Genomic DNA, 27,909 nt, shown 5'->3' with positions numbered 1-27,909 from the left:
TGCTTCCAAGTGTCGGGCTGTTTGTCCTCTGCCCCCGAGTGGAGGCTCCTGCAGAGCACAGCCAGGAGCAGGGTGGCTCCGTTGATGCTGTCATTGCTGTGCCTCAGTTTCCATCCACAGAAGAGGGGACCGTACAGGGCTCTTGAGCAGAACAAGGTCGTTGTCATGAGACTCTGGGGGCTGCGCCAAATGACGCTGGTCACTGAAAAGGAAGCAGCCTGTGTTACCAGGACCGCATGACCTCCACACCGCTTTCCAGAAGGTTCGTGAATAACCCACCCCTCATTTACGTGTAATTAGGTGGAGGTATAAACAGCCAGCCAGCAATCTGAGGGGGCCCCTTTGCCAGTGGACAGCCCTGCTCTGTCCGTGCAGCAGCCTTTGGCTGTGCCCTGTCGCCCTAATCAATGCTTCTTCCACTGTCTGATTCTGTGTGAATCTCTCCTGATCAACGCCTCCTCCACTGTCAGCTCACGTGTGAATCTCTCCTGATGAACGCTTCCTCCACCGTCAGCTCAGGCATGAATCTCTCCTGATCAACACCTCCTCCACTGTTGGCTCACGTGTGAATCACTCCTGATCAATGCCTCCTCCACCGTCGGCTCACGTGTGAATCTCTCCTGATCAATGCCTCCTCCACTGTCGGCTCATGTGTGAATCATCTCCTGATCAATGCCTCCTTCACTGTTGATTCATGTGTGAATCATCTCCTGATCAATGCTTCCTCCACTGTTGGCTCACATGTGAATCACTCCTGATCAATGCCTCCTCCACCGTTGGCTCATGTGTGAATCTCTCCTGATCAATGCCTCCTCCACCATCGGCTCACATGTGAATCTCTCCTGATCAATGCCTCCTCCACTGTCGGCTCATGTGTGAATCATCTCCTGATCAATGCCTCCTTCACTGTTGGTTCATGTGTGAATCATCTCCTGATCAATGCTTCCTCCACTGTTGGCTCACATGTGAATCACTCCTGATCAATGCCTCCTCCACCGTTGGCTCATGTGTGAATCTCTCCTGATCAATGCCTCCTCCACTGTTGGCTCATGCGTGAATCATCTCCTGATCAATGCATCCTCCACTGTTGGCTCATGTGTGAATCTCTCCTGATCAATGCCTCCTCCACCGTCGGCTCACATGTGAATCTCTCCTGATCAATGCCTCCTCCACCGTTGGCTCACATGTGAATCACTCCTGATCAATGCCTCCTCCACTGTTGGTTCATGTGTGAATCACTCCTGATCAATGCCTCCTCCACTGTTGGCTCATGTGTGAATCACTCCTGATCAATGCCTCCTCCACCGTCGGCTCATGTGTGATTCTCTCCTGATCAATGCCTCCTCCACTGTCGGCTCACGTGTGAATCATCTCCTGATCAATGCCTCCTCCACTGTCGGCTCACGTGTGAATCATCTCCTGATCAATGCCTCCTCCACTGTCGGCTCACGTGTGAATCATCTCCTGATCAATGCTTCCTCCACTGTTGGCTCACGTGTGAATCATCTCCTGATCAATGCTTCCTCCACTGTTGGCTCACATGTGAATCACTCCTGATCAATGCCTCCTCCACTGTTGGTTCATGTGTGAATCACTCCTGATCAATGCCTCCTCCACTGTTGGCTCATGTGTGAATCACTCCTGATCAATGCCTCCTCCACTGTTGGTTCATGTGTGAATCACTCCTGATCAATGCCTCCTCCACTGTTGGCTCATGTGTGAATCACTCCTGATCAATGCCTCCTCCACTGTCAGCTCACACGTGAATCATCTCCTGATCAATGCCTCCTCCACCGTCGGCTCATGTGTGAATCACTCCTGATCAATGCCTCCTCGACTGTCGGCTCATGTGTGAATCTCTCCTGATCAATGCCTCCTCCATTGTAGGCTCATGTGTGAATTATCTCCTGATCAACGCTTCCTCCACTGTCGGTGTGTGTGTGAATCTCTCCTAAGTGAAGCCAAGAGCCCTCTTGGATGGAGGAGGTCTGCCTGCCTTGATTTTGCTCTGCAGACCACTCGCCTTGGTTTAGAAACTTCCTCTCTTGAGGAAGGTGATTGCCTGCTAAAGCAAAAATTGTCAACACTTTCTGGAGAAATAGAATCCAGAGCCACTACACATAAAATTTATATTTGGGATAAAATCCAAAATTATTTGACATATGAAGACCAAGAAAAATATTACCAATCTTCAAAAGAAATGACAACTTTTAGTTTCCAATATTGAGATGAAAAGACTATTGGAGTTACCAGACAAGTACTTTAAAACAGCTATTGTAACTGTGCTCAGTGAAGTAAAGGTATGCTTATGATGAATGAAAATATAAAAAAATCTAAGCAGGAAAATATAAAATATTAAACAGAACCAAATGGAATTTTAAAACTAAAAAATACAATATTTGAAATAAAAAGTTCAGGTTTAATAGAGGAAAATAGTAGTAAGCTTAAAGAGATTGATAAACACCATATAAATTAAAGAGAGAGAAAAATGATTTAAAAAGCAAACAGATCTACGATAGTTGTCATCTCTTCAAAATGTCTATAAAGTGTTTTTGTAAGCCTCAGTAATCATAATGCAAAATCCTATAATAGAAACACTAAATATAAAAAGCAATGAATTAAAACATACTACCAGAGAAAATCACTTAACCACAAAGGATGACAGTAACAAAGAAAGAGAGGAGGAGAGGAGTTATGAGACAACCAGAAAACAAGCAACACAACGGCAGTAGTAAGTCCTTACTTATAAATAACCTCAATGGGTTGGCTCCACAGCAAAATTGAAGAAACAGTGGAAAGAATCAGCGAAACAGAAGTACAATAAAAATTACCCAATCTGAACAACAGAGAGAAAATAGACTGGAAAAAACATGAACAGAACCTCAGGGACTTCTGGGGCTATAACAAAAGATCTGAATTCATGTCATCAAAATCTCAGAAGGAGAGGAGAAAGAGGATGGAGCTGGAAAAATACCAAAAATAAAATGAAAACTTAAGAAATTTGGCAAAAGACATAAACCTACAAATATGAGAGGCTGAAAAAACTCCAAACAGGATACATTCAAAAAAATTCATACCAAGACACATCGTAGTCAAACTTCTGGAAAGTAAAGACACAGAGAGAAATGACATTTTACCCATAGGGAAAAGCAATTCAAATGGCAACAGATTTCTCATCAGAAACCGTGGAGGCTAGAAGGAAGTAGCACACAAAACTGCCAACACAAAAGTCTGTATTCAGCAAAAATAATCTTCAGGATTGAAAGGGAAAATTGAGACATTCTTAACTGAAAGAAAACTAAGAACATTTGTCACTGGCATATCCATCCAAAAAGAATGGCTAAAGGGGCTTCCCTACACAGAAAGAAAATGATCAAAGAGGAAAACTTGGAATATCAGGAAGGAAGAACAAGGTAGCAAAAGTATGGATATATATAATATGCCTTTTTTCTCCTCTCAAATTTTCTAAATTATATTTGATGAAGCAAAAATTAAACCACTGTAGCTCTAAATATTAATATATCTGGAGGAGATACTTATGACAATTATATCATAGATAAGAGATAAAAAAGACATAAAGGGAGGTGAAGTTTCTATACTTTACTCAAAGTGGTAAAATGATGATACAAGTATACAGTGATAAGCTATTTATATAAATGTAATATCTAGACCAATCATTAAAAACTAATATAAAGAGATATACTTAAAAACACTATAGAAAAATCAAAATGGAGTTATAAAAATTGTTCAAGTAACTCATGGGAAGACAGGAAAGGAAAAAAGAGCACTGAAAAACAGAACAAACAGAAAACAAAAAAAAAATGTCAGACTTAGGCCCTAAAATATCAATAATTACATTAAATGTAAATGGTCTAACTGCATTAAGTAAAGACAAACATTTGTAGAATGGATTAAAAACTGTGACCTAACTATGTGTTAGTTACAAGAAACTCACTTCAGACATAACAATATAGAAGAGTTGAAAGTTAAAGAATGGAATAAAGTTTATCACGTAAACATTAAGCAAAAAAGAAGCAGAAGTGATTATAGTACATCAGATAAAATAAACGACAGAACAAAGAAAATTGCCAGAGATAGAGAGGGACATTGTATAATGATAAAAGGGTCAATCCACCGAAAAGACATAGGAATGAACTCTAGACATGTATGCTCCTAACAGTGATATACAAAGTATGTGAGGCAAAAATTAATAGAACATAAAGGAGAAGTAGACAAATCTACAATTATAGTTGGAGACTTCAACATGCTTTTCTCTATAATTGATAAAATAACTAGACAGAAAATCAGCAAGAACATAGAACCCAATAACACCATCAACAAATAGAATCTAATCAACATTTACAGAACACCCACTCAACAACACCAGAATATACGCTGTTTCCAAATGCCAAGGGAATGTATACTAAGATAGACCATATCCTGGGCCATAAAACGAATCTCAACAGACTTAAAAAGAATTTTAAACAGAGAATGTGTTCTCTGACCACGATAGAATCAAGTTAGAAATCAATAACAGAAAGATAACAAGATGTCCAGATGCTTGAAAACTAAGCAGTACTATTCTAAAGAATCCATGGGTGACAGAGGAAGTCAAAGAAAATCAATGCACTAAACTGAATGACAATAAAAATATAAATCAAAATTTAAGTGATATACCTAATGCAGTACTGACAGGGAAATTTATAATACTAAATACCTATATTAGCAAAGAGAAAAGTTTCAAATCAGTAATCTAAGCTCCCGCCTCCAGATCCTAGAAAAAGAAAAGCAAAATAATATTTTACCCAAAATAGCAGAAGGAAAGAAATAATAAGGATAAGAGCAGAAATCCACAAAGTTGAAAAAAGAACAACAAAAGAGAAAAATCAAGGAAACAAGTAACTTTTTCTTTAAAAAGATCAATAAAATAGACAAATCTGTAGCAAGACTGACCAAAAAGAGAGAAGGCATAAATTATCAATATTAGAAATGAACAGGGGCCATACTAAAGACCCTGCAGACATCAAAGGATATTAAAGGAATACTGCAAACAATTCTATGTAAATATGACTACTTAGATGAAATTGACCAATTCATTAAAAAAAAAACCCCGACAACACATCCAATATGAAACAGATCATTTGAATAGTTTTACAACTATTTAGAAAATTGAATTTGTAATTTAAAAATTGCCAAAAGTGAAATCTCCAGGCCCAGATGGTTTTATTGGAGAATTCTACCAAATGTTTAAAGAATTTATAATTCCACCCAATCTCCTTTAGAAAATAGAAGAGGAAAGAACACTTTCCAACTCATTTTACAAAATTAATATTAATACCAAAACCAGGTAAAGACAATAACAAAAAAGAAAACCATAGACCAATGTCCTTTATCGATATAAAAATCCTTTGTTTTTTGTTTTTTTTGAGACGGAGTCTCACTCTGTTGCCAGGCTGGAGTGCAGTGGTGTGTTCTCAGCTCACTGCAACCTCCACCTCCCAGGTTCAAGCGATTCTCCTACCTCAGCCTCCCAAGTAGCTGGGATTACAGGCACCTGCCACCACACCCACCTAATTTTTGTATTTTTAGTAGAGATGGGGTTTCACCACGTTGGCCAGGCTGTTCTCGAATTCCTGACCTAAAGCGATCTGCCCAAAGTGCTGGGATTACAGGTGTGAGCCACTGCGCCTGGCTGAAAAAATGAACATTGATTGATATTATACACCAAAATTAACTCAAAATGGATCATAGCCCTAAATGTAAAACCAAAAACTATAGAACTTCTAGAAGAAAGTCTCAAAGCAGGCAAATATTTCTTAGCTATGACACAAAAGACCATAAACCATTAAAGAAAAACTTGGTAAATTTAAAATTTTTGCTTTGGGAAAGATACCATTAAGGGAACAATAAAGCAAATCATAGAATAGAGAAAATATTTGCAATACATATATCTAAACTTGTGTCCAAGATAAATAACTCTTATGCATCAATGAGAAGATGGCGAATGACCCAACAAAAGAGTGGACAAAATGATTTAGACAGACATAAAAGATATATGGGTGTTGAATAAGCATATCAGGAAAATGCAAATTAAAACCACAAAGAGACCCCAGTACAAATCCACTAGAAAGGGTGAAATGAAAAAGACTGACCGTAGCTGGTATTAGTGAGGATGTGGAGCAACCAGAAAAGCCAGCACATGGCACGATTTTGGAAGACAGTTTGAAAGTTTCCACCTATCATATGATGCAGCCATTCCCCTTGAAGGTGTTGATCCAGGAGAAGTGGAAAGCCAAAAACTGGAAACCACCTAAATGTTCATCAACAGAAGGTGGATAATCAGAACGCAGTATGTGTAATGCAAAAAATTCAAACAAACACACAGTGACAGCATATCAGCGGCTCTAAGTGCGGGGCCAAGGGGCCCTAGCTGCAGAGGATCCGCAGCGTCTGGAGGGAGGGCTCGGTCGTTCTGTATCTTGGTTGTGGTGGGTCATTGAATTGGACACTCCAAAGGGTTTATTATACATGAATTATACTTCAATAAAGTTGATCTTAAAAACTTAAAAAGAAATTTCTAATCAAATTTTTAGCAAATCACATCTAGCCACATAGTAAAATAATAATACATAAGACCTGTCTGTGTTTATCTTAAGATTGCGAGATTGGTTCAATATTAGAAAATATAGCCATATTTATACATGTTATACATTTAAAACACTAGTTCATCACATCAGAAAGGGAAGTAGGTCAAAAAGAGGAAATCCTTTGGTTTTCATCATTATTGCTGAAAAGGCAATGATATAATTTAGCAACCTTACCTGAAAAATAATTACTGATAACCAGAAATAAAAGGAAACTTCCTTAACATGTTTTTGCTTTTTAAAGTCAGTGGAAAACGCACTTGAATGTGTTCTACGTGCCAGCTTTTATTCACCCTCCTGGCTGTACATCAAAAGCCATAAATCTCCCTGCTGAAGACAGGCTGCCTCTCCCTGGAGGCTTCCCATCTGTTTTTGCCCAACACATTTCCACAACCCTTTAGACTTAGAGATAACCAAGAGAGAAGAAAGGTGGGGGAGGAGGAGGAAAGTCTTCTGCATTCCTGGGCCCCACCAGGCCAGCAGATCCTCCCGGTGGGAGCAGAAGTGGGGGTGGGGAGGCTCAAAGAGCAGCACCTGCAGGGGCAGGTGCCGCTGACACCCAGGGAGCCCGACAGGACCCTGCCCTGAGCCCAGCTGTCCCAGAAACCACCTGGACTTCAGCCAAGCGCAGTCCCTGTAAGGTATTTAATGGCATATCCAATCCACGCAGCACCGAAAGGCTCCCTGGCTTCCTCCTACCGGGACTTGAGAACTTCTTCAGCCACAGAAGCAACTCAGGCTCCCCAAATCTATCAAAGAAGACCACAGGGACGTCTGCACCATGCACAAATTGAGAGGAGCCTCCTGACCCTGAACATGAAACACCCGCACCCTCAGCCCAAAAACAGGGGGCTTCTCCAGCTCAGGGCTGCAGCAGGAGACCGTCTGTAGCCACAGGTCCTCTAGAAGCTCTACCAGTGCAGCAAGAGCAATCAGCAAATAAACAAAGTGTGCAGTATTTGAAAGAAAGAAAAAGAAACTATCACCACCTGCAGATGACACATCCAAGCGTCTCTTTGTGCCAGGCCCTGTATACATTTTCCAGCCACTCTGTCTCATTCCACACACATTTTGCAGAGAATCGGGACCTGCCCAAGGCTTACGTCTTGCAGATGCTACTCCTGGAATGCAAACGCAGGTCTGGCTGATTCCAGAGTCAGAACTTCAAGCCACAAAACTTTCCCAAACACCCCAAAGGATGGACTCAAAGTTAGTAAAATTAAGAGAGGAAATTACAATGATGGTGAGTAAAATCAATATAGAAATCCGATAGCATTCCCAGATGCTAGCAATAACCACCTCGCAAGCAAGAGTGAGGGGGAGCCTGTTCGAAATAACAACCCAGCATCTTAAATACCCAGGACTTGTTAGGCCAAGAGATAAGTACAAAACTTATATTGAAGAAACAACAAATTTTGTAAGGAACTATAGGAAAAAATTGGGTCAGTTGAGAGATGTCAGCATGATACCAAAGGCAGAAACCAGAGATGGGAGGACCGGTAAGTCTGAGAGCATAAAAATATAAAACCCACCATGTACACATTTGTAAAGCAAACAGAAATATAAAACTCCACTAAGGGACATGAAAAAGCAGGTGACTAGATGCAGAAACATGCTGAACACTTAGGAGCCCTTTTATTTGTTGAAATATTTTCAAATAAGTGAAAAAATCAGGTAAAGCAGGAAATTGACAATGATACATATACATCTCAAATGCTTCCTTTTAACTTAAAATATATGTGTCTGAATTGATTTGATTCTTGTGAGAACATCTCTGTGAGGTCTGCTCTTTGAATTTGTTTTTTCCTGGCAAAAAGAAAAGAAATTTTAAAAATCTTATAATTCATCACTCATGGTTTTAAGCTTTATTTCCTTAAATTAAGGCAAGAATTAAAGATGCTGTCATGGTGATCTGAGGGCAGAATCCCTTTGAATGTCATCTTCCTCCAATTTTTACAGCTTTCTTGCATATATTTGGTTTTGCAGCATTAAAAAACACTTTGCCAGTTTGTCTCCTCCAAGCCTTCCTAAGCGCTCTCCCACTCTGCAGTCCTGGCCCATTCCCAAGAGGCAGAGATGCATGCAGAGGGCACCAGCGGGCCTGGCAGCCACCCTTGGCTCTGCTGAGCCTTAGCTGTGGGAGAGGCCACCTGGGCCCCCGGCTCTGGATGTGTGTGGAGGGATGGCGGGTGCAGGCTGGCCTGGCATGTCGGCTATGTGTGGCCAACCAGAAGAGCTTGGCACCACCCTTGACAGGAAAACTCAATATTTGATTCCCTAATTCCTCCCCTAGGAATTTTTCCTAATGGAACTCAGTGCCCACTTCATAGTAGTGGTTATCTCTGCATAAATTTTATTTCCTTCTTTGTGTTTTCCTGTATTTTTCAAATGGTCTGCAATCTACACGGATTACTTTTATAATTAGAAAAAAATTAATTGTAAAAACATTGTTTGAAGTTTAAAGAGTGCCATCTTGGTTACTACTCAAATCTTTATACTGTCCTTACGTTTTTCAGTGTTAACCCAAACTGTGACGCCCATCTCCCTAGGACACATCATAGGAAGGCCTGCTTCAGTGAGAATGCACTCGAGATAGGAAATTACCCGTGTTGATAAGCGGGGCCTGCCTATGTTTTTAAATTTCAGGCTCCCTAATAAAAGGAGTAGGATAAAATGCCAGCATGCTGACATTTCAGGACACTGCCGTCCGGCGGGGGGCTGGGCACAGCGCTGCCCACTCTGTTCTGACCCCCACTGTCCTCTGACTCCTCCTGGGTTGTCCTGCCATGTTCCCATGGGGAAGGTGTCACACCCAGTGCCAGTGGGTGATGATCAGAGGGGATATGACAGGGCTCTAGGTGGTACCTGGATGGATATTTTTTAAAATAGTTACTAATTTATTTTAGTGTGCTGTAGAAAAAAACAGGCAGCACAATGGACCTGCAATCTCACACAGATGTATTTAAATGTACTTAAATGTAAACATATTTTACATTTAAATGTATTTAATGAGTCTATTGAAGATGCCCTAGGTAGACAATAATTCAGAGCACATGGATATGGCAAAACTTTGAAATCTGCACACAGAAGGGTGCAATTTGGGAAACTGTCATATGAAATCGCACTTGGGCTGCACATTACGAACACGGCAGGTCGTATCTGCGTGTTTTCATTGCTTTTAAATCTCTTTTAGCAGCGCATTCTGTGCAGGCACCGGTTCTGATTTACTTAAGAAGATGGTCTTAACTTCCCTTTGATGGGTATCGTCATCCTTTCTCTTAGTTGGTTTCAGTATTATTGCAATAGGATACACTGAAGTTTTGAATAATTTATTAAACGAATCTTTACTTCCTAGATACAACTATCTTGACTTTTTTCTAAGTACTACACTTTTGAAGTAAAATAAAGCCTCACCTCAACAACAGAAGTGGGGTCCAGAACATCCCGTGGGTAGGATGTGGGAGCTTTCCTGCAAGGTCGAGTGGCCCCTGCTGGGACCCTACCTCTGGCTTAAACTGTGACGGAAAGATTCTGGGTATTGTGGTTGCCTGGAGCTTCCACGATTCAGCAAGGATTCCAGGACTGTCCTGGGGAGTAGCTGCCGTTTAATTAGCCTGACAGAGAGATCGCTCCTGGAGAAGCCTGTAGACGCAGGACTCCTGCCTTGTTGAAGGATCAGATGTAGCAAGTGAAGAGGGAAGGTGAGGAGGCTGCCAGGCAGCCGGTCAGTGGGTGCCGCTTAAGAGAAAGTGTTGGCCAGGACTGCAGGGGCAAGAACCAGGACACAGGCCTTTGATTTGTTACCTGAAGGGCCTGCTGGGGCTCGGATGCAGGTTGGTGACAGACTCAAACTTGCCATAACCTTTTCCTCAATGTATCCTCATTCCAAAAGTCTAGGGGATTAATTCCAAAATAGTTATATAGCCCCCTTGTATTTCTTCATGGGTGTTTTTATGATCCTTCCTCTTTCTTTATCACCTTAAAGCCTGACAAGCAGATGCCTGGGGATGGGGCTGGGGTGATGAAACCTTTTAGCATTGCTTGGGATGAGGCTTGCTGCATGTGAAATCAATGCCAAGATGCGCTTTGAGTAAGGAAACTTTCTGGAATTAACCTTTGAGTTATTTATTTCCATGTTGCTGATAAGGGCTTGAAAGTTCTGTCTGGGTTGCAAACACGGCCCTGATTGCTTATTAACTGCGTGATCTCCTACAGGTCACTGATTCTTCTCAAGCCTCGGTTTCTTTATTTGTAGCTTGAGGCAGTGACACCTGCCTCATGGGGTCGCTGTGAGACTGAGTGAGGCCTCTCTGCCCACATGCGCTGCAGCATCCGGCACACCGTGTGCTCAGTAGGCAGAGACTGTCATCCTTCTTGTTACAACAACCACCACAGTTGTCCCTGGTATTTGCCAGTGTATTAGTCCATTCTCACACTGCTAAGAAAGACCTAAACGAGACTGGGTAATTTATAAAGAAAAAGAGGTTTAATGGACTCACAGTTCCACATGGCTGGGGAGGCCTCACAATCATGGTGGAAGGCAAAGGAGGAGCAAAGACACATCTTACAGGGCGGCAGGTGACAGAGTGTGTGCAGGGGAACTGCCCTTTATAAAACCATCGGATTTTGTGAGACTTATTCACTATCACAACAACAGCACGGGAGAAACCCGCCCCTATAATTCAATTACCTCCCACCAGGTCCCTCCCACAACACGTGGGGATTATGGAACCTACAATTCAAGGTGAGATTTGGGTGGGGACACAGCCAAACCCTATCAGCCAGTGAGACTTTGGGACCCACCCTTCCAGGCTGCGGCTCCCTCACTCTCATCCTCATGCACTTCTGCGGTGCCTGAGCTGCAGTCACCGTGGTAACTGGGATTGACCTTTTAAAGTATCTGTTATAGCTACAAGCTTAGTGTCAAAATACTATTAACCTGTTTTGCCTTTACAGACTTATTTTTAAAATAGTGTGAATTCAGTTGTGTTTGATTAGCAGCTTTTCACTGGAGTTGCCGCCCAGCGCAGCGAGGGGTCTTCTGCAGGCCTCGCTGCCTCTGCACTCCTGTGCCTCCAACGGAGCAGCCATTAGTTGGACCAGGCTAGTCTTATTCTCCAGCTTCCTCATTATTTGGGGTGAGTTCCTCACAGCCTCCTGTTAGTTCTCCTGATTTTGTGTATTCTTATTCTCATGTTGCCCATGTTTGGCCTAAGAGAAGGCGCCTCTTGGCCGGCTTCCTGGAGGACTCTTGCTTTCTTGCATGCCACAGCAGTGACAGCTCCGGCAAGGCCCTCCTGGTAAAGTCATTGGCAGATCCCTGTCTTTGAAAGTGTTCATATTTGGAAGAAAGTGAGTCCAAAGCTGCGAATGTCCATCCTCCTGCCAGAGAGGCAGATAGCTGAGTGCTATTGTTTGGGAATCTGTGAGAACTTTGCTATGGCAAAATCCCTGGCCACCAACAGCAGCCTCCTGAGGAGAGCACTGAGACAGTAAAGGTGCCTGGAGGCGATTTGCATCCATGGACCAAAAAATTTAATTCCCCCCGAACTTTATCAGTGGATGTAGCAATAATTGGCTTCATTAGCGCTGTGTCCGTTGGCAAGTGGAGATCTTCTCTGTTCCTCAACTGTGTAGAGGGGGAAACACGCGGGGAAGTCATCCACACGGCGCTGGAGACACCACCGGACCCGCAGTGTGCAAAGCCCCAGGGCTGTGGACTCAAGGTCTCTAGGAACTGTATTCAGGGGAGAGGAGAGGGTGCGGAGGACATGACAGGGAGCCGTAGAAACCAGCACACAGGGTGGGGCCGGCGTCCCGTTGGAAGTTTCCATTGTAATACACTCATGATAGGAAAAAAAATGTAAAAGAAATCACCTAGAGTCCCATCACCCAGAGAAACCACAAACCATCCTTGAACATTTTGCCATATTTCCCTTAAGAACTCTTATATTGTAGTTCAAGGAAAAAAATGGTTGGGCTTATATGTCATATATATAATTTTATATCTTTTAGAACAGAATTATCACAGATTACTTTATCATAACTCATGGATGGAATGTTATTAATTCTTGATAAATGTTATTCTCTCTTTCTCCATGACCATACATTCAGAGAATTTACCACAGCCACTTAATAACCTCCCTATTAGACATTTGGTTGGTGTACATTTTTCACTAGTACTAATAATGCTATACTACAATGAATATTTTTGGCCATAGTTTTTCTGCATTTTGAATTATTTCCATTGGATAAATTCCCAGAAGTAGAATGTTGGGACAACAAATGCCTGTAAGACTCTTCATAAATATCACCTGGCCAGCCTGACAGCATCCAATGCTTTGAGTTAAATACAATATATTCAATACCAAAACATTTGTATTTTGTTGGAGAGTTCTGAGAAGTTTGTTTTTCTCCCTTGAAGAGCTGTGCAAACCATGTTGCATAGTAAGTAGTGCGGTGTTTAGGAGCAGGACACTAGGAGCACTGTGGTCTTCCGACACTTATGGGGTACCTGTGTGCACCCAACACATTGTGGTCTTATGATACTTATGGGGCACCTACTGTGTGCACCCAACACACTGGGTGCTGGGAGGGATGAAGAAGAAGAGGCTGAATCCTCAGGGCATGCCTTCTCCTCCTGGCCTAGAGTGAGGGTGACGCCTGGATGGGCATCGTGGAAAAGCCCCTGGGGAGATTCTGAGCAGGACTGGTGGACACAGACGTGGACAAGGTGTCCCGGAGCATCCTGGTCATGATGCAGGAGAAGCTCGAATGCACGCTCAGCCCTGGTCGTGACAGAAGAACAGAGAGGAATAAGAAACGCCTTTAGGAGCTCCCAACCCAAGGGAGTGGGAGGATGTTCTGTACCGTTGTTCTGGAAGCTTGGGTCTAATTTTTCAGTTACTTAGTTACTTATGGCTTTGAGGCTGGATAGCTTCGTATATTTTGTTTCCTGAAATGACCCCACAGGTTCTACAGAGCAGGAGAAAAGGCTGGACAGGGGCCCCCACTAGATGAGACGACCTTCCCGCCCCCTCGGTCTGGGAGTCTGTGATCTTCAGGGCCAGCCCCCAGCTGGCAGGCCCCACCTGGAAGCTGAGTGTGCCTCTGCTGGCGGTCCCAGCCTTGGCAAGGCAGCTCTCATTTCTCTCCAGCCTGCGGTGGTTTTGATAAAGCGGCGTTTCTGCCTTGTTGGAGCCTGGTTAGTGATGATGCATCTTAGTCCAGGTCTCTCGAGTTTGAAATAAGAACCCCAACCCTTGGATGAGCCAGAACTGCCTTGGTTTGCTGGTGTCAGTTCAGAGCATTGAAATTCCTGCTTCACTTTAAAGAAAAATCTGTGCAGTAAGAATCTGTGTTTCTAGACTGCGTGAGAGAACTCGGAACTTACTTTCACTTATTTTTAGAGATGTCCCAACAATGATTCCCTCTGCCAAGCCTCTGCCTGGGGGAACCCACCTTCCTGTCTCAGGTGAGCCTGACCCCCTCCTCACCCCTTTGCTGCTGCTGGACTTCAGAACAGATTGCAGGCAGCAGCTACAAACCTCAGCTTCTGAAATGTCACTCATTCATCCACTCGCCTGTGCAATCCTCTCTCTAAACTCCCTATTGGGGCCAGTTCTGCAAGTGTGTCTAGGGCCGCACACACAACGGTGGGCAAGGCCCGCACTCACTGGCACGATGGGTCTGGCCCTCCAGGACAGACAGTGGGCCTGTCACCGGGCCCGTGACTTCCAGACACGAACCCTCCTCTTTAGCGAAGCAGGGAATTTGTCAAATACTGGCCCTAGCAGGCATAGCACAGCACCTGGCTTCTAACAATCAGTGAGGGGAGAAAAGGTGCAGGACACTAACGGGGCCACATTTCTTCACGAGGACTTCAAGGTTCTGCACAAGGAGGTGAGTGAATCTCAGACACAAAAAGTACATTCTGTATGGTTTCGTGTCAGTAACTTTCAAAAACAGACCCCACTCACCTCTGATGGGAGACACCAGGACGGTGGTTGCTCTGGTCAGGAGACCACACTTACCTCTGATGGGAGACACCAGGACGGTGGTTGCTCTGGTCGGGAGACCACACTTACCTCTGATGGGAGACACCAGGACGGTGGTTGCTCTGGTTGGGAGACCACACTTACCTCTGATGGGAGACACCAGGACGGTGGTTGCTCTGGTCGGGAGACCACACTTACCTCTGATGGGAGACACCAGGACGGTGGCTGCTCTGGTCGGGAGTGGGGGGCAGGTGGTGGGGGTTGCGAGAAGGGTGTGCAGGAGCGTTCCGACGAGAGGCTGTGTCTCTATTGGGGTGAGGGTTGCATAGGAGAAGCAACTGATCAAAATTGCACAATGAAGATTTGTATATTTCATTATTTGCCTGTTTTACCTCCCAAATCCCTCATTCAGATGCGATGGAATGGGAGCACTGGAGACGCAGACAGCTGAACGTCGCACGCTGTTGCCCAAGGCTGGTCTGGCTGCTGGGGCTGCACGCCAGGCCGGGGTCTTGGGTTCTCCGAGTTTATGCCTCTTTTCCGGCCTGCGAATAAACCAATAGAGAAGAGGAGGTCAGGAACTTGGTGACTGTGCCATCCAACGTGGTGAGATGAAGGCAACAGTGCCCATCTTAGAAGGTTGTCGTGAGGATTATGTGAGTTAATTTACAAAGAGCACACAACATGCCCAGGGCTGTGGTTGTTTTGTGAACATCATTAAAGTCTGGTAAACTGTTTTCCCCTCAGCTGTGGCTGCAGCACTGGAAACACTGGCTGCCTAAGGTGCTGGAGGTCGGACTGCAGTCTGGGTCCTCCCAGTCCAGATTCCTCAGCTTCACTGGACAGACAGGCTCACCTTTGGAAACGCCACAAAAATCCACCTGTGCTATTTGTGTTGGTTTATTACTAAATGGACATGTGATTTATTTGGCATAGCAACTCTGCCTTTTCCCAAGAGGTTCCCTGCTTGGGGTATTATCTCAGATGGAGGGCTGAGGCTGTCTGGTCCCATCCTGGTGAGTGGTGGGCGAAGAGACGTGGTGTCCAAACCACATCACAAGTACTGGAAGGGGGTGTTAAAATCTCTGTCCACATTGGAAATTAATAAAACATATTATTCCCCACAGATAGGTTGCAAAGCCTTGGTCTACAAGGTCAGGGACCTTTTTCTGTGGGCCCAGCACTGTCCACAGCCTGAGAGCAGAGAGAACAGAGAACAGGTGAAGCAGCTGTGACTAACGAACCTGCCCTGCCTTCTCCTCTAGGGCAATGGAGATAGGCCCAGGGTGTCCTTTGGCTTTAGCCAAGCTCTACCATGCAGACAGTAAGACAAGAGCAGAGCTGCAACAACCACCAGGCCCATGATATGCCCCCAGCCACCCCACAGAGAATCCACTATCAATACCATGTTACTCGCCCTATCAATCCCACATTACCCCATCATCAATCCTACTAGCTATAGACCACTAAGCTCAAGGGTCTGTCACCACCTCTTGCCACAGTCAGTGTCCATGAACAGTGTCTGCAGGGCTGCTCTCTCAGGGCTCTGAAGAGAAGCCGATGGTGGAAACCTGGATGTTGGCAGACATGGCTCATGGCAGTGGGCATCTCCCCATTTCAACCTCACATATTTTTCACATGGGTCAGGAACCACAGAGCATTCCAGCCGTTCATAGACATGGACATGATGTCAGTATTTCCTGCTGACCTTCCTCTGTGGAATGTGAGGGCTCCTGCCCCGTGGGCCCCAGTTGGGAGCAGCACTCCTGGTCCATCTGCCAAGCCAACTGCTTTTCCTCCTTCTCACCTCTCTGCAAAGCATACTTTCCCCACCACAAAAGGGTAGCATAAAAGGAAGGAATGTACCAGCCACATGCCAACTCTCACTCTCCCTCTTTGCAGCATAAACCTTCCGATTTCTTATAACCCTTTCCCATCTAAAGCCAATTGGTGCATCTCAAATAGCAATATATGATTCTGAAATTAACAATAGAACCTTATTAGTGCAAAACGAAGCCCAGTTTGCTGTAGGCTGAGATGTTTTGAACCATCTAAGAGAGTTGAGTTATTTTAGCAGCACAAAGACCTTCTCCAAAAACATGTTCTCCTGGAAGGCAGCACTAGACAAAGAGACTAATGATATCTTGTGCTGTTGGGTAATCTCAGGTGGGCCCTTAACTTTTCCAAATCACAGTCTCTCAGGAGGCTGCAGATGAGTGGGTTCCCATGGCCTCTTTTGAGCTCTGGCACTAGACAAGGTGGTTTATAATGGGAAGGGGCAAAAAGTGAGCTGTGGAGTCTATAGACTTAGTTTGAATTCTGGTGTTTCAAGTTTCCAGGGGTGTGACCTCAAAGAGCATGTTTAACTTATTCTCAGATACCCTATCTGTGAAGAGGGTATGGCAACTTAAGGGTTAATACAGAGGATTCAAAATAAAATATTTAAATGATAAATTTTTCAATAAATGATATTAGGACAATTAGTTATCCATTTTGCTAAAACAAAATTCCTCCTCTCTACTCTTTATCGCATGTATTAAAACACACTTCAGAGGATCAAAGATTTAAATGTAGGCTGGGCACAATGGCCCATACCTGTAATCCCAGAACTTTGGGAGACTGAGGCAGGAGGATTGCTTGAGGCCAGGAGTTTGAGACCAGCTTGGGCAACCTGGTGAGACCCTGGTGCCCCAGCTTGGGCAACCTGGTGAGTCTCTACAAAAAAAAGAAATAAAAAATTGGGGGCTGTAGAGAAAAAAAATTAAAAAATTAAAAATTTCACTGGGCATGGTGGTGCATGCCTGTAGTCCAAGCTACTCAGGAGGCTGAAGTGAGAAGATTACTTGAGCCCAAGAATTTGAGCCAGGGGTGAGCTATGATTGTACCACTGCACTCCAGCTTGAGTGACACGGCAAGACCTGGTCACACACACACACACACACATACACAAATTAAAATTAAATTTAATAAGTTTTCTTAAAAAAAGATTTAAATGTGAAAGAAGAAAGAGGGCACTCCCTCTGTGGTCGCCACTGGCTCTCAGAAGTAGTGCGTGAGCAGGAGGCTCCACTCTGATCCAGGAGCACTGGCATCTATGAAGAGGGAAACCAAGAAAAAATTCTTTCTGCTATCTTTCCTTTCAGTAATGCTTATCTTAAGAACACTCAACTGGAAAACCACTCCACCTAAAAGTAGGAAAGATGGCAATTCTAAATAGCAACTATTATCCCAGGGAGACCCCTCAGATATGTGAGGAATCAAGCCATAAATGTGCATTTGCTGGACATTATATACCACGTCATCTCTATGACTACAGATTTTAAGGATAATTTTTACTCACTTAACAATTTCACTGTAACAGTGACTGATAATGTGAAAATGTGCTTTATACAGTGCTGCTGATGGGTACACAGACAAGTTCTTGCTGCATTTATTTCTAAATCTAGCCAGATCCCAGAGTCATGAAGATATAAGCTCTGTGAGACCAGGGACCATCTCTCTTTCTTGCATCATAGGCACTTGATAAATACTCATGGCTGGAAAAAAAAAAAAGAGGGAAAGAAAGAGAAAAGGAGGGCAGGACAAAGAAAAGGAAAAGAAAGACAGAAAGTAATAGAAAGCAAAGGTGCATATTTTTATAATCTTAGAATGAAGAAGACCACTCAGGAAAATCTTAACACCTCTCTGGATAAAAAATTCAGAAGGCACTGCAAAAAACAAAGCTAATAAAATACGTTTACACTTTTAAACTCTTTGTGGGAAAAAAAATGGTAAATAAAAGAAAAACTGGGGGCTGGGAGTTTTCAATTCACTTACAAAGAGTTGATTTCCATAACTACAAAGCATGCTTACCAATTAAAAAGTAGAGAACAGGACCCAACTTTTGGTAATGGCAGAATAGCCCCCACTGAACCAACCTTTCCACAGGTAACAGCTATAAACTTTAGGTAAAATATGGGGGGAAAACCTGCTTGAAAGCACTGGAGTGTGATAGAAGCAGGCAAACACTGGAGTTCTTGTGGTGATGGAAATGTCCTGTGCTTCAACTGCACTAATGTTTGTGTCCTGATTGTGATGTTGCTCTGTAGCTTTGTGAGTTGACATTGGGGGAGGCTGGGTGAAGAGGACACAGGATTTCTGTGTTACTTCTGTGTGTGAATCTACATATACTTCAAAGTAAAGTTTAATTTTTAAAAAGTCAATTTATGGCTAGGCATGGTGGCTCACGCCTGTAATCCCAGCACTTTGGGAGGCTGAGGCTGGTGGATCACAAGGTCAGGAGATCAAAACCATCCTGGCTAACACGGCAAAACCCCGTCTCTACTAAAAATACAAAAAATTAGCCAGGTGTGGTGACAGGCACCTGTAGTCCCAGCTGCTTGGGAGGCTGAGGCAGGAGAATGGCGTGAACCCGGGAAGCGGAGCTTGCAGTGAGCTGAGATCACTCTACTGCACTCCAGCCTGGGCAACAGAGCCAGACTCCATCTCAAAAAAAAAAAAAAAAGTCAATTTATGTAATTTATATGATTAGAAAATAAAGGATTAATTCTAATCATCAACAGATGTATAACAAACATTTGAAAATCAACAACCATTAATGATTAAAGAAAAAACCCAGGAAGCTTGAAATAGAAGGAAATTATCTCATACTGATAAAGAACATTATTAAAAACCTAGAGTGAACATGAAATATCAGTTTCCTCTTAAGATAGGAAACAAGGCAAGATTGACCATTCTAACCATTTCTTTCCACCATTGTCCTAGAGGGCATGGTTGGTGCAATATGACAAGAAAGAAAGCCAGATAAACAAAAACCTCACAGCAAAGGCTGAAGGTCTGTTTACCTCAGCTCCTTCGGTCTAACACATCATGTCCAGATTTCAAGAAAAAATTACAAGGCGTGCCAAAAGGCAAAAAATACTGTCAGAAGGCACAAAATGAGCATCAGAACCAGCTCAGATATGGTAGAAATTTAGGAATTATCAGATCAGGAATTTAAAATACCTATGATTAATGTGCTAAGGGCTTTAATAATAGAAAAAGTGAACAATATTAAAAAATGAATGGGTAAAATCGAAATGCAAAGAAAGTGTAAAAAGGAAATGCAAGAAATTATAAACACTGTAACAGAAGTGAAGAGTGTGTTTAATGGGTTCATCAGTGAGCTGATAAGAAAAGAATCAGCCCGACATGTGGGTCAAAGAAACCTCAAGAGAAATTAAAAAGTATTTTGAACTAAATGAAAATGAAAATGTAACCTATCAAAATTTGTGAGAATCAGTGAAAACAGAGCTTAGAGGGAAATTTACAGCATTGGATGAATATATTGGAAAAGAATAAACATCTAAAGTAAATAACTTAAAATTCCATCTCAAGAAACTAGAAAAAGAAGAGCAAATCAAATGTAAAGTAAGCAGAAAAAAATAATAAAAATCAGAGCAGAAATCAACGAAATTGAAAACAGAAAAACAATAAAGAAAATCAATGAAATCAAAATTTGGTTCTTTAAAAACATTAATAAAATTGATAAACCTTTAGTCAGACTAGTCAAGAAAAAAAAAAGAGAAGACACAAACCTCTAACATCAGAAATGATAGAGGGACATCACTATAGATCCCGTGGACATTAAAAGGATAATACATGAATATAATGAACAACTCTATGCCCAGAAATTTGATACCTAGATGAAACTGACTAGTTACTTGAAAGACACAATCTACCAAAACTCACACAAGGAGAAATAGATTATCTTAATAGACATATTTATTATAGAAATTGGATTGATAACTGATAATCTTCCCAAAGACAAAACACCAAGACCAGAAAAGCTTACTGGTGAATTCTACCAAACATTTAAGGAAGAAATTATACCAGTTTTCTACCATCGCTCCAGAAAACAGAAACAGAGAGAATACTTCCTAATTCATTCTATAAGGCCAGCATTATTCTAATATCAAAATCAAAGACAGTACAAGAAAGAGAAACTAAGGACCAATATCTCTCATGAACATAGATGCAACAGTTCTCAATAAAATATTAGCAAATTAAATTCAACAATGTATAAAAAGAATTCTGCACCATGATCAAATGGGCTTTATTCCACTTACGCAAGGCTGGTTCAACATCCAAAATTAGTAGTGAAATTAATCACATCAACAGGCTAAAGAAGAAAAATCATATGATCATATCAGTAGATGGATAAAAAACATTTGACAAAAATCCAACACTCATTCATGATACAGACTTTCAAAAAACTAGGAATAGAGAACTCCCTCAAGTTGACAAAGAATATCTACAAAAACCTACAGTTAATGTCATACTTAATGGTGAGAAACTAGACACTTTCCCCCCAAGATTAGGAAAGGGCAGAGATGTTTCTTTTCACTTGCTCCTTTTCAACATCATATTAAAATGCAATAAGACAAGAAAAGTAAATAAAATGTATGCAGATTAGGATAGAAGACATAAAATTTTCTTTGTTTGCAGATGACATGATTGTTCAGATAGAAAATGCCCAAGAATCAACAATTTTAAAACTCCTCCTTAAACTAATAAGTGACTATAAGAAGATTGCAGGATCCAAGGACTATAAATAAAATATCAATTGCTTTCCAATATATGAGCAATGAACAACTGAAATTTAAAATAAAAAAAAAAAACCATTTACATTAGCCCCAAGTTAAAAAAAGAAAAATATGTAGGTGCAATCTAACAAAATATGTATAAGATCTATATAAGGAAAACTACAAAACTTTAATGAAATAAATTTTTAAAATCCAAGAAAATGGAGAACTATTCCATGTTCATGGATAGGAAGACTCAGTATTGTCAAGATGCCAGTTCTTCCCAACTTGCTATAGAGTCAATATATTCCATTCAAAATTCCAGCAAGTTATTTTGTGAATACCAGGAAACTGATTTTAAAGTTTATGTAGAAAGGCAAACGACCCAGAATAGCCAACACAATACTGAAGAAAAACAAAGTCACAGAACTGATACTACCTGACTTCAAGACTTACTATACAGCTATGGTAATCAAGACTATGTGGTGCTGTTGAAATAATAGACAAATGGATCATTGGAGCAGAATAGAAAGTCCAGAAAAAGACCCACACAAATATAGCCAACTGATGTTTGAAAAGAAACGAAGACAATTCAAATGAGAAATGATAGTCTTTTCAACAAATGGTGCTGGAACAATTGGATATCCACATGCAAAGTTTAAAAAGTGAAATTAGATACTGATTCTATGCTTTTCACTAAAAATTTATTCAAAATGGATCATAGACCTAAATATAAAATGTCAAACTATAAAACCCCTAGAAGATAACATAGGAGAAAATCTAGATGACCTTGGGTATGGCAATAACTTTTTAGATACAACACCAAAGGCATGATCCTGTTGATGACAAAACTAAACTCTGCAAAATATTTTAAAAGGATTATTCTGAGCCAATGTGAGTGACCATGGCCTGGGGAACAGTCTTAAGAGGTCCTGAGAAAGTGTGTCTGAGGTGGTCAGGTTACGGTTTGGTTTTATATGTTTTAGGGAGACAGAAATTATAAGCAAAGGCATAAATCAATACTCGGAAGGTATATATTGATTGATCCCAGAAAGGTGAGACATTGTGAAGCAGGGGCTTATAGGTCATAAGTGAATTCAAAGATTTTCTGTTTGGCAATTGGTTGAAAGAGTTAAGCTTTGTCTGAAGACTTGAAGTCAGTAGAAAGAAATGCTTGAGTTAAGATAAGAGGGGTTGTGGAAGCCAAGTTTCTTGTTATGTAGATGAAGCCTCCAGATAGCAGGCTTCAGAGAGAATGGATGGTAAAGGTCCCTTTTTGGACCTTGAAAGTTGTCAGAGTTTCAATTAATCTCTCCTAGATCTGGGGAAGGCCTGGCTGTATTAATGGAGATTCTCTACAGATGCGAATTTCCCCTACAAAAGGTGGCTTTGCAGGGCCATTTACAAATATGTCAAAGAAATATACCATGGGATAAAATATTTTCATTTTCTTCAGGGTTTGCTATCTGTCATGTGATGCTATGCCAGAGTCGGTTGGAATTTGGTATCTTACTGCCACAGAGTCTTCTCTGTCAGTTTCATGACCTCTATTTTAATGTAAATGTTAGTTAGCTGTGCCTAAACCCCAACAGGGAGGGGTTATAATGAGGTGTGTCTGACCTCTCTTCCCATCATGGCCTGGAATTTAGTTTTTCAGGTTTCTCTGGGATCCTATTGGCCAAGAGGGGGTCTGTTCAGTCAGTTGGGGGGCTTAGGATTTTATTTTTGGTTTACAATCCATAAAAGAAAGAATTGATAAGCTGGACTCCATCAAAATTAAAAACTGCTCTGTTAAAGACATTGTTGAGAGAATGAAAGGACAAGCCACAAACTAGAAGCAAATATTTACAAAACACATACCTGATAAAGGAATGGAACTTAAAATGTACAAAAGACTCTTAAAATTTGACAATAGGAAAAAAACAACCCAGTTAAAAAGTGGGCCAAAGATCTGAACAGACACCTCACCAAAGAAAATATACAGATGGCAATTACACCCATGAAAAGATGCTGCACATCATATGTCATTTGAGAATTACAAATTAAAACAGCAATGAGGCCAGGCCCATGGCTCACTCTTGTAATCCCAGTGCTAAAGGAGGCCAAGGCAGGAGATTGCTTGAGGCAATGAACTCAAGACCAGCCTTGGCAACATAGTGAGACACCATCTACCAAAAAATTTAAAAATTAGCTGGGCATGGTGGCACACACCTGTGGTCCTGGCTACTCAGGAGGCTGAGGTGGGAGGATTGCTTGAGCCCAGGAGACTGGGTCTGTGGTCAGCCATGATCATGCCACTACACTCCAACCTGAATGACACAGCAAACTCCATCTCAAACAAACACAAACAAACAAACACCACAATGAGCTACTACTACACACCCATTAGAATGGCTAAAGTATAAAATATGAACACCAAATGCTAGGAAAGATTAGGAGCAACAGAAACTCTTGTTCATTGCTGGTGGGAGTGCAAAATGTTGCAACTGCTTTGGAAAACATTTGGCAGTTTCTTATAAAACTAAGCAACCTTTATCACATATATATAATGAAAACAAACCAAACTTTCTTCTCCTGCTATACTGTCAACACAGAACACTTCTGGTCCTCAAAATGTGGAGGGGCTTTCTCCACACACCTGTAATTGCCTGATGGGTTCTTCCTGCCTGCCATACAGACAAAATCTATTCATGAGACCATGGCATTGTAGTAGAGAAAAGAGTTTAATTGATGTGAGGCCGGCCCACACGGGAGAACTGGAGCTATCCCTTAAATCAGTCTCTCCAAAGGCTTAGAGGCTAGGGTTTTTATGGACAATTAGGTGGACAGGGGGTTATGGAATGGATGCTGCTAAGTGGTTGGGGACGAAATCACAGGAGTGTGGAAAACAGTCCTCATGTGCTGAGTCAGCCTCTGGGTGGGGCCACAGGACCAGCCTAGTCATGAGACAGGAGTCCAGGTGGGGTCAATCTAAAAACATCTCAAAAACCAATCTTAGGTTCTACAGTAATGATGTTATCTATAGCAGTGGTCTCCAAATTTTTTGGCACCAGAGACAGGTTTTGTGGAAGACAATTTTTCCACAGACCAGAGGGTGTGGGGGAAGGTGTTGGGATGAAACTATTCCACCTCAGATCATCAGGCATTGGATTCTCATAAGGAGCTCACAACCCTAGATCCCTCTCATGTGCAGTTCACAATAGGGTTTGCACTCCTATGAGAATCTGATGACACCGCTGATCTGACAGGAGGCAGGGCTCAGGCGGTAATGCTTGCTCGCCTGCCTCTCACCTCCTGCTGTGCCTCCTGGTTTTTAACAGGCCATGGAGTAGTACCTGTTGGGGACCCCGATCTATAGAAGCAATTGGTAAAGACACAAGTCTTGTGACCTCTGCTCACATGACTCCTGAGCAGTAAGGGGTTATAGAAAGCATGCCTACATCTCAGCAGATTTCAGTTCCTCCCATAATCCTATTCTTGTAGCTTTCAATAGTCTTACAAAGGCGGTTTTCAGTCCTTGAGCAAGGAGGGAGTTAGTTTTAGGGAGGGACTATTATTATCCTTGCTTTCAAGTGGAACTATAATTCCTCCTGAAGTTAGCTTGGCCTACACCCAGAAATGACCAAGGACAGCTTGGAGGTCAGAAGCAAGATGGAGTCAACAATGTTAGATTTCTCTTACTGTCACAATTTTGCAACAGTGGTTTCACACCAAGCAATTCTCCAGTGCACACCAACAGAGTGCCCCATAATTCAATTTAATTCTGACACTAACTAAAGTTAGCACAGATGCCGCAGGTTGAGGTATTTGCCTCACAAGATGGCCCTTATTTCCAATGCCAATTGCAAGTCCCAGGTCATTTCACCAGTGCTTCCAACCTTCTGGCTATTAATGCGGGGTTCTCATGGCCCTCCTTGTGTTAGATGACTTGCTAGAATGGCTCACAGAACTCAGGGAAACACTTTACTTATGTTCACTCACGCATGACAAAAGGATGTAAATGAATAGCCATTTGGAAGAGATGCACCGGGAGAGGCGCGTGGGAAGGGGTGCAGAGCTTCTACACTCTCTGTGGGCACCACCCAGGGACCTCCATGTACTCACCAACCAGAAGCTCTCTGAAGTCTGTCCTTTTGGGTTTTTATGGAGGCTATCATGTAGGCATGATTTGTTAAATCACTGTCCACTGGTGATCAACTTGACCTTCAGCCTTCTCCCCTCCCTAGAGGTTGGGGATGGGACCACAAGTTCCAACCCTCTATGCACATGGCTGGTTCCTCTGGTGACCTGCTCCATCCTGAGGCTGTCCAGGGGTCCCCAGCCTCCAGTCATCTCATTAGCACACAAAAGATGTTTGTCACTCCACAGATTCCAAGGCTTTAGGAGCTGTATGTCTGGGAAATGGGAAAAGGACCAAATGTACATCACAAGATCATGCCATACAACCCAGAAATTATGCTCCAAGAGATTACCCAAATGAGTTCAAAACCACACAAAAATGTGCACACAAATGTTTATAGCAGCTTTATTCATAATTGCCAAACTTGGAAGCAACCAGATGACCTTTCATGGGTGAATGGATAAGCAAACTGGTTCACCCAGACAATGGAATACTAGCCAGTGACAAAACAAAATGCGCTGCCAAGCCCAGAAAAGACATGAAGGAACTGTAGCTGTGTTTGCTAAGTAAAAGGAGCCAATCCGAAATGGTTGCACACTCTGTGATTCCAACCATATGACATTTTGGGAAAAGCAGAACTATGGAGACAGTAAGAGAGGAGTGGTTGCCAGGGGTGAGGGAGGAGGGAGGGGTGAATTGGGAGCACAGATGAGTTTAAAGCACTGAGGCGGCTGCAGTGCTAGAGTGGTGGACACAGCCGTGACATATCCATCCAACACACAGAGTGGGTGTAGTGCAGACCATGGAGTTTGGGTGACAGTAATGTCTCAGTGTAGCTTCACCTATTGTAACAAATGGGTCACACTGATGCAAGCTGTCATTTGTTTATTATTATTGTTTTAGAGACAGGGTCTCACTCTGTCACCCAGGCTGGAGTGCAGTGGTGTGATCTTAGCTCACTGCAGCCTCGACCTCCTGGGCTCAAGCAATCAACCTCCCAAGTAGCTGGGAGTACAGGCACACCCCACGCCAGCTAATTTTTTTTTTTTTTGTAGAGATGGGGTCTCACTTTGTTGCCCAGGCTGGTCTCAAACTGCTGGCCTCCAGTCATCCTCCCACCTCAGCCTCTCAAAGTGTTGGGATTATAGGTGTGATCCACCAAGCCCAGCCTGCAAGCTCTTAGGGAAAACTGTGGTGGTGGGGAGGGAACACATGGGGACACTGTACTTACTGCTCAATTTTTCTGTTACCAAACTAAAGGAAGAAACTGAGGCAAAACTAATGTGATTTATTTGCACTGAGCTGAGGATGACTTTCCCCAACATATGTCCAGCTTGCCTTGGGGAGTGCCCCCTGGGCCCTTTGTTGCAAGCAGGTTTTCAAAGGCAAAAAGGGGGTTCAGGGACTGGCCTGACACCAAGTTGTTCATCAGGAATTCTTACCAGGAGCAAGTGTGTCAGTGACAGGACGGTGGCCAGGCCCGCCTTTCCCCTCGTGATGGTCATCGTCCTTGAAATACCAGGAGGCAGCAGGACCCCCCAGGGTCCAGGTTCAGTCTTTGGAGATGCAGTCCGAGGGTCTGTCTGCAGAGCCTCCATTCATGCAGACCAACATGGAACAGGACTCACGGGGGCACACGTCTCCGCCTTGCCATCAACCAGATACACGTGTGAATTCCCACCCGGCCCTGAGTGACACCCAGTTTAGTGCTTTCACTGGAGGAACACCTGCCGTCCTCACAGCAGGGATCTCCAAGGATGGCCCAAATATCGGCTTCCCAGTGATACTGCTCGTTCCTGCTTGGAAACTCCTTTTCCACGGTGGTGAGATATTGAACTTGACTCATGGAATAGAAGCTCCCCGGGATGCCACCACCTTGTGAAATAGCAGCTCCTCGAATTACCTTTGTTATGTTTCTAATGCCAGGGTCCAAAGAAGCCCTCTGTTGCCACCAGAGACATTTTGAACCCAGTTCATTTAGAAACCATGGTCTGAGAAACCATAAAGTTCAACTTCAGCTCTTCAGTTATGGTCTTTTCATATTATTTTAGAATGTGAAATTTATGCTGTGTGTCCCTCCTTTTATGTCATGAACACAGCCTGCTCCGTATGGTGCCTAACGCTCCTGTGGCCCCTGGGCTTTCCTCGTGTTTAATGTTCTGGTTTTCTCCTTCCTTGAGGTCCCTGTGGCCTCTTCAAGGTCCTGCCTTCCTCCCATTTATTCTTTGTGGTTCTGTACAGACTGATGCATTTATTTTGCCTTTCCCAACTAAGTATTCCTCACTCTGTTCTTGATGGAGGGGAGAAGGGAGGGCAAAGAAGTTAAATTTACTTCAGGGCATCAAAATGAATGTCTACTTAATAACTTTGTAAAATGTAAAGTGATACATATAATTGTAAAGTAGTGTTAATTTTACCTAATAATTACAGTTAAAAAATATATCATTGGTTTACAGAAGTAACACTGCTTAGTGATGAGCTACACATTGTTGAGCTGTGGGCATGGGTTATGGGGTCCAGCATGCAGCGTTGTGGGGTTCATTTGCGCTGTTCCAAGAGATGAACCCACAGCTCAAGGGGGAGTG

The 27,909-nt window shown here is 42.7% G+C and overlaps 1 long non-coding RNA gene across 1 annotated transcript in view; it reads right to left on the bottom strand.

The window, feature by feature from the left end:
• Positions 1 to 26,909, bottom strand: part of LOC738960 (uncharacterized) — a 48,586-nt gene extending 21,677 nt beyond the window's left edge. The window contains exons 1-4 of the long non-coding RNA XR_008538923.2: positions 26,767 to 26,909; positions 25,309 to 25,598; positions 13,209 to 15,186; positions 6,153 to 6,310 (exon numbers count right to left, since the gene is read on the bottom strand). This is a non-coding gene — a long non-coding RNA (uncharacterized LOC738960). The remainder of the gene's footprint in view (positions 1 to 6,152; positions 6,311 to 13,208; positions 15,187 to 25,308; positions 25,599 to 26,766) is intronic.
• Positions 26,910 to 27,909: the final 1,000 nt, after the last annotated feature.

Source organism: Pan troglodytes, chromosome 14, assembly GCF_028858775.2.
Source record: "Pan troglodytes isolate AG18354 chromosome 14, NHGRI_mPanTro3-v2.0_pri, whole genome shotgun sequence".
Taxonomy (NCBI): domain Eukaryota; kingdom Metazoa; phylum Chordata; class Mammalia; order Primates; family Hominidae; genus Pan; species Pan troglodytes.
Note: the sequence above shows the minus strand (reverse complement) of the source record. Positions and strands in the feature narration are given on the sequence as shown.